The sequence below is a fragment of the Tachysurus vachellii genome, chromosome 5 (genome assembly GCF_030014155.1).
Source record: "Tachysurus vachellii isolate PV-2020 chromosome 5, HZAU_Pvac_v1, whole genome shotgun sequence".
In the NCBI taxonomy this organism is placed as follows: Eukaryota; Metazoa; Chordata; class Actinopteri; order Siluriformes; family Bagridae; genus Tachysurus; species Tachysurus vachellii.
In genome coordinates this window covers 4,765,338-4,772,500 of record NC_083464.1, presented here as the reverse complement: position 1 = coordinate 4,772,500, position 7,163 = coordinate 4,765,338, and positions in this window count along the sequence as shown.

The window sequence follows — 7,163 nt, the reverse complement described above, 5'->3', positions numbered from 1 at the left end:
AGAGTTTCAGTCTGTAACCTGACAGAAGAGAACAAGCTCATTGGCCTGGAATCACGTGTGACAGTTTTTAAAGTCTGAGCTTTCATGTCGAAGCCTCTGTTAGAACACAGCAAACATTATCAAAGCTTTCGATGACCTCAGGTCTAAGAAAGTTAACCCCCTCCACCCTAGCACCCCCAAGTACTAGTGCGAGCCAGGACAGAAATTATAAATCCTTTCTTAAGCATACAAAGCCTGAATGTATCTACACGTGCAGAATACCAGAAGTATAACACGTACTCTAGTGTCTAGTGTATGAATATTACAAAGGTAATATCATCCGAAATGGAACTCTAACATATTTTACTAACAGGAAGTAGAAACCGTTTCCAACCGTTTCCCAGCGAGAAACACATGTAATGCAACATAACAACAGTAGCTTATGCAGATTACAGTGAATGTTTAAAATGTGAAAACAAATAAATAAATCACGTGAGCTATTTTAAAAAACATTCACGAGAGGCATTCACTAAATTCCAGGGGTTTCGTTACCTCGACGTAAAGTGGGCGTGTTTCTGGAGGTCTCGGAAAAACTCCCTCTTTCAAAAAAAAAAGAGCATACCTACGATGGATAACGAAGGACAAAACAGTCATACAGGTTTTTATATTTTATATTTTATATCTATTATGCTTTATTATCTTACAGTTAAGCTATTTTCGAAAACAAATAAACAAACAAAAACTACGGTTAGGGTTAGATTAGCAAATAGGCCACGCCTACACGATGTATCTGTTACGCTGTTCTGAAATCCCTGGAAATAAGTGCATCCCATTCACCGGAGTGTCGTCGGCCATATTGGAAACGTTTCCCATCCAGCATCAGCGTCTGGTAGCCCCGCCCTTCTTCTTCTACATAAGTAAAGCTGTGATTTCCATTCTTGTTTTTTTATTTTATTTATTTATTTTTTTTAACATAATGGCATAATAAATAAGTACGCAATTTGAGATGCACCTATACGTGTTCCGGAAATTTCCTTCTTGTGACACAAAGTGTACTTAGAACTTTAATCACACATTAACAGTTGGACTTTATCTTTGAACAGTAGACGACATTTCAAAATGGCCGCCGTACGCGTATGTACCTTTCTCTTTTTAACCTGCTTTTATTTTGTTTACTTATTGAATGCATTTTAGTATATTATTTTCTACCAAATGTTGTCACACAGTTAATTAAAGCAGTCTGAGGAGCTAATTTAAATCCAGAAGATGACTCTTGCTTAGATATAACCTCAAGTGTCTTCTCTAGTATCAGTGCAGTGACACAGTCAGCGTCACGGTGAGCTGCGGAATCCTTATCAGTCGGGTAATTGATTATGTTTGACATGGGATTGGAAGCTATCCTGTTCCCCTTATTTGATGGGATTAGTGTTGTAGCCTGTGGTGCATTTTGCAAATATATCTTCCTTTCCTTTCTTTTTTTTTTGTCTCTCATTCTCACTGTCTTTCTCTTTTCATCCCAACTCCCCCGTGATGTCTTTACACGGAAGAAGCGTTGCTCGTTTAGTCGATGATGATAAGTGTGTAATTAGGGACGACTGCATCAAACAGATTTGAAACGCAGATGAAACCGAGATGTGGGTCAGGACAAGCATCGGCAGATCATCACGCGTTGACCTCAGCCTCCGCTCGTGTCTTTTCATATTACTGTATCACAGATGTGTGGGTAAGCAATGTCAAAATTCTAATCACAACAGATTTGATGTTTATTACAGCCTGGATGTGCCAAGCATTTTACTTTGATGGGCCAAATTCAACTAGGCAGCATCGCTGAAAAGGATTGTTCTCTTCTGTTATATTAAATAAAATAAGTTCTCATCTGTGATTTTTTTTTTTCAATGTGATCCAGATGTTTCACATAAATAAATGAAAACATATCTATGATTGTTGATGTGGTGAAGTTTTCTGTGAGGAGATGTAACATTTGTATGTGACACTTTACAATACTGCTCAACATCTAGGAAACAGAAGCGTACTTTTTCATTACCACGTATTTATTCCTACAACTCCGACAATACTATTTAGTAACTCAGTAAGTGTTAGACGTTTTCAATTCAGAGAGATTTGCTATAAATCACATTGCTACGTGTTTCCTCAGGATCCTGAGATTGATGCCAAAAACACACACTGAGATGTTATTCAGATGGTAAAATCACTCAGAATCACCCTTCACATTTCAGCAATCATTTTATTATACAGTATATTCTTAAGGGACAAAACTTTAGAAATGAAAATTGGATATACTTTAGAGTGGTCAATGTGCAGCTTGTACAGCAATCTAGATTTACTGTCCTCTAAAATATCCAAATGCCCTAAGTGAACACGTCAAAACTGTATCCATAGTGTAAATATTCTGTGTGAGCACCATTGTTTACCACTGCGTTAATCCTCCTGGGCTTGGAATTCACCAGGGCTGCTGGTATTCTCTTCCACTACTCCATAATGAGAAACAGTTCTTCTCCTTCCTTCAATATGGTTAAGGTCTGGAGACATACTTGGCCACTGCATCACCTTCACCTTCACCTTCAGCTTCCTCAGCAAGGCAGTTGTCATAGTGTTGTTGTCATATTGGAAAAAATGCTTTTTGGTTCGGTTTCACAGTACATGTTGGAATCCATGTTTCCCTTAAATGAAGTGCAGCTCACCAGTACCAGCAGCACTCATGCAGCCCCAAACCCTGATGCTACCCCCACCATGCTTGACTGGAGGCAAGATACAATTTTATAATATAAAAAACATATTTATCTTAGTCTTATCAGACCACAGGACATGGTTCCAGTAATTCATGCTCTTGGATAGGTTGTCTTATGATCCGGCTTACTTCTGTTTCCTCTCAGCGTGACACTCTCTAATATGTTGGTCAATTCTGGTGGCCATTGTGATGAGATCATCAAGCTCAGATGGCAGTTCTCGGGCAGCTAGCTCTTACTTCATTTCTGGCAATAGACCTCGCTAGAAGGTATCATATAGGGCTATGGGGTTCCACAGGTTGTCAATGGCGGCAGTGTGGAATTCAATGACGAACTCTTGGGTTCCTTGAGAGGCCTTAAACAGAGTCTGAGCTTGGGGCTTGTTGAGTCAATGACCTTACGCAGCTCGCTGGAGAAATTGTGGAATGAGAAACAAGCTGCTGACTAATGTTCCCATTCCACAGAAGCAGGGAGATAACACAGGCAACCTTGGAGTATTCAGACGGGAAGGATGATGGCTGTAGCTCGAAGATTACGGAGCATTGCATTAAAAATAACTGACAGAGTCTTGGTTTGCAGACAAAGCGCTCAAGATGAGGCAGATTAGGTTCACAAGGAATGCCTGAGGTGATAGCAGAAGCCACGCTGAGGCAATGTACCAGCCTTTGACTTGCAGCCTGGAGACAACTCTTGAGAGTGGCAGAAATCAGGGACGGAGTGTAAATTATAGCCTGCATGCTCTGAGCGTCGGCCGGGTCCATGTCTGGCCAGATGGTACTGTCAGGAATGGCAGGCAAGGACCACAATGCAAGACAGACCAAATTTGAAATTAAGAGTCTTTAATATTGGCTGGCTTAAAACACGGGAGGCAGAGTCTGATATTACAGACAGTCCAATAATCCAAAACATGGGCAAAAGGGGCAATGCAGAGCGGGAAGAAGGCAGGGTAAAAAAACAGTTAAAAAAAGCCAAACCAAAAAACAGAGCAGTAAAGGACAGGCATGGACGGCAACTAGAAAAACAGGCAGGGTCAAACTAGCAGAAGTATGGCAGGACAGGCAGAATCCAGGACCAGGCAGAGACAAATGGTGGGATGACTAGACAGGAGCACAAGGCAGACCTGAAAAGACAATCTGGCAAAGGACTCAGTTTCAGTGTGTTACCGATCTTCTTATAGTGTAGGCGATCTTTGTGGAGAGCAACAATTATAATTCTCAAATCCTCTTTGTTCTTTGCCATGAGGCACCATAAATGCAGTGAAAATGCAGTGATCCGTATGAGGGATTGGACTCAAAGGAACAAATTCTAACTGCTTTAGTACAAGATACACAAATTTGTATTTTCCCGTCAAGCAGACAAAAGCATGAACATGATGAATAGGACATGTGTCTTAGCATGGTTAAATGACACGGCTGTTATCACTTAGGATGCACTCACTTTTGTTGCCAGCTATTTTAACAATGGCTGTATGTTAAGTTATTTTCAGAGGACAGTAAATCTATACTGCTATACAAGCAGCACACTGACTACTCTAGAATATATCCAATTTAATTTCTATAGTATTGTCCATTGAGAAGATATACTAAAATGGCTGCTGAAATATGAGGGGTGTACTCACTTTTATAAGATAGTGTCTATATACAGTATATATGTATGTATGTATGTATGTATGTATGTATGTATGTATGTATGTATGTATGTATGTATGTATCCACCCTCATGCTGCCTAGGTTGGGAAACTGGATCCCTGCACAAGAGGCCCTATCACCCTGGAAAAGAAGGGACAAGTCTGTTTTCACCTTATCAGGGGTTTCGGATGCACTGAAATTGCACCTGTACCTTAAAGTAAAATAAAGCCATCGCACGGTTTGCTTGACTCCAGTCTCTGTGCTGGTTCTTCTGTGTCCTATCGTGCAGAGTGTGCTACACTGGTGGAGAATGCGGGCACTGGACAAGGAGGAAGCTCCCGGACCTACGGACCATATTCTGCAGACCAGACTCCATCAGCATGAGGTGACCCAGGAGCTGGCCAAAAGTGTCAAGAGCATCACAGAGGAATTTCTGGAGGGCCTCCCCACAGCGACAATCCCTCTCCTTGATTCTGGCTGTGACGCACAGACTCACTAAGCTCAGCGATGAAAAGGAAGTGGAGGCGTTGCTGGACAAGAGGGCCACCTTACAAGAGGGCCACCGCCCCAGAGCCCGCCAAATGTGTGTGTGTCTAGGTGTTCTATGTATTTTGTTTATTGTAAAATAGCTATCTATCTATTCTTTTATATATATATATATAGGGGGGCACGGTGGCTTAGTGGTTAGCACGTTCACCTCACACCTCCAGGGTTGGGGGTTCGAATCCCGCCTACACCTTGTGTGTGTGGAGTTTGCATGTTCTCCCCGTGCCTCGGGGGTTTCCTCCGGGTACTCCGGTTTCCTCCCCCGGTCCAAAGACATGCATGGTAGGTTGATTGGCATCTCTGGAAAATTGTCCGTAGTGTGTGATTGCGTGAGTGAATGAGAGTGTGTGTGCCCTGCGATGGATTGGCACTCCGTCCAGGGTGTATCCTGCCTTGATGCCCGATGACGCCTGAGATAGGCACAGGCTCCCCGTGACCCGAGGTAGTTCGGATAAGCGGTAGAAGATGAATGAATGAATATATATATATATAATATAGAGAGAGAGAGAGAGAGAGAGAGAGAGAGAGAAAGATAGATAGATAGATAGATAGATAGATGCAGTGTGTGTATGTGTGTGAATAATACATTTATACTGTTTGGTTATATAATATATAATACAGTCTATCATACTGTCATGTAATAATATATTTATATTTGTGATAGCTATGTTACAAAATATACAAGATACATAAAAAAACGCACAAAAACACAACATGTTACTGTACATGTTCAGACATTAGACAATGCTCTTTATTAGACAATGATGATCTGGAAGAGTACTACCAATAATAATTCATATTTTTTTTTTAGATTGTGGTCAGTCAGTTACAGTACTTATGTAACAGTTCTGCAAGAGAAATGCAAGCCTCACAAATCAGTACATCACTAATTGTGAACTCATACTAAAATATGGAATCAGTAATTAATTAGGAGTTCTTTGTAGTTAGGAATAAGCTGTAATGAAAGCTCCTTCAGCGCAATGTGTGGAATGCACAATGCGTTTGGGATGCAATTAACTAGTGGAATTGTCAATTGTTACTGTAATGTTTTACACATTTATCGATCTCGAGGGTTGCATGTCTGCATATTCTCCCTGTGCTTCAGAGGTTTCCTTCAGGTTCTCTGGTTTCCTCCCCAGTACAAAGACATGCGTTCTTGGCTTATTGTCATCTCTAATTTAACTGTAGTGTGTGAATGGGTGTGTGATTGTACATTGTGATAGACTGGTACCCTGTACAGGGGCTGTTTCCTTAGACTCCAGGCCCCTCATGACTCTTTGCAGGAAAAGATGTACAGCAATTTATCCATAACATGTACAGTACAAGCTTTTTTTGTCTTATAAACCTCAAGAAACACTGGCGAAAGGCTGGTGAATGTAGAACATGAGTGATAAAAAGAAGTAACTTGTTTTTGTGGTATGAAAGGATGGAAAATTATGATAAGTTATTTGTTAGTCAGTAAGAAATTGTTGCCAAACTACTATGGTGCAAAAGGAAATAACAAAAAAAAAAACTATTTGGTGGATGGAACAAGGGTTCTCAGTACATCTCACAAGGGTTTATTCCTTACCTAATATAGACTAAATATACTGCATAGTTACAAATCCATTGCTATAAAATATAAATGGCATGCACTGATAGGAAATCTATTGAATGTAGTGAACAAAAAAGAATGTCCTAAAAGAAATAACACAATTCACAAAGAATGAAGAAAGAGAGAAAGGAAGGGGGGTTAGGAAGGAAGTCAATCCTCCTTTATAACAATAAAATAACATTGAGGTAAGGGAGAGATGCTGGAAGAAAACAAAAAGGGAAGAAATCCCACAAAGAAAAAAAAAAACACATTTAAAGAAGAATGGAAGGGAGGAAGGAAGGAAGTCGTTCTTATTAAGAAATAAGAGAACATTAATGTAAGGGAGGGATTTGGGGAAGAAAGAAATAAGACCGCATGGATGGATGTATGGATGGATGGATAGAAGGAAGGAAGGACGGAGGGATGGAGGTAATGATGGGGCAGGCACTTATTTCCAGGGATTTCAGAACAGCGTAACAGATATTGCGTCATCGGGTAGGCGTGGCCTATTTGATCATCTAATCCTAACCATAACTGTAGTTTTTGGTTGTTTATTTGTTTTCTAAAATAAATCTACCTGTATGACTGTTTTCTTTTAAAGAGGGCATTTTTCCAAGACCTCCGGAAACACGCCCACTTTTTACGTCGTGGTAACGAAACCCCTGGAATTTAGTGAATGCCGTATTGATG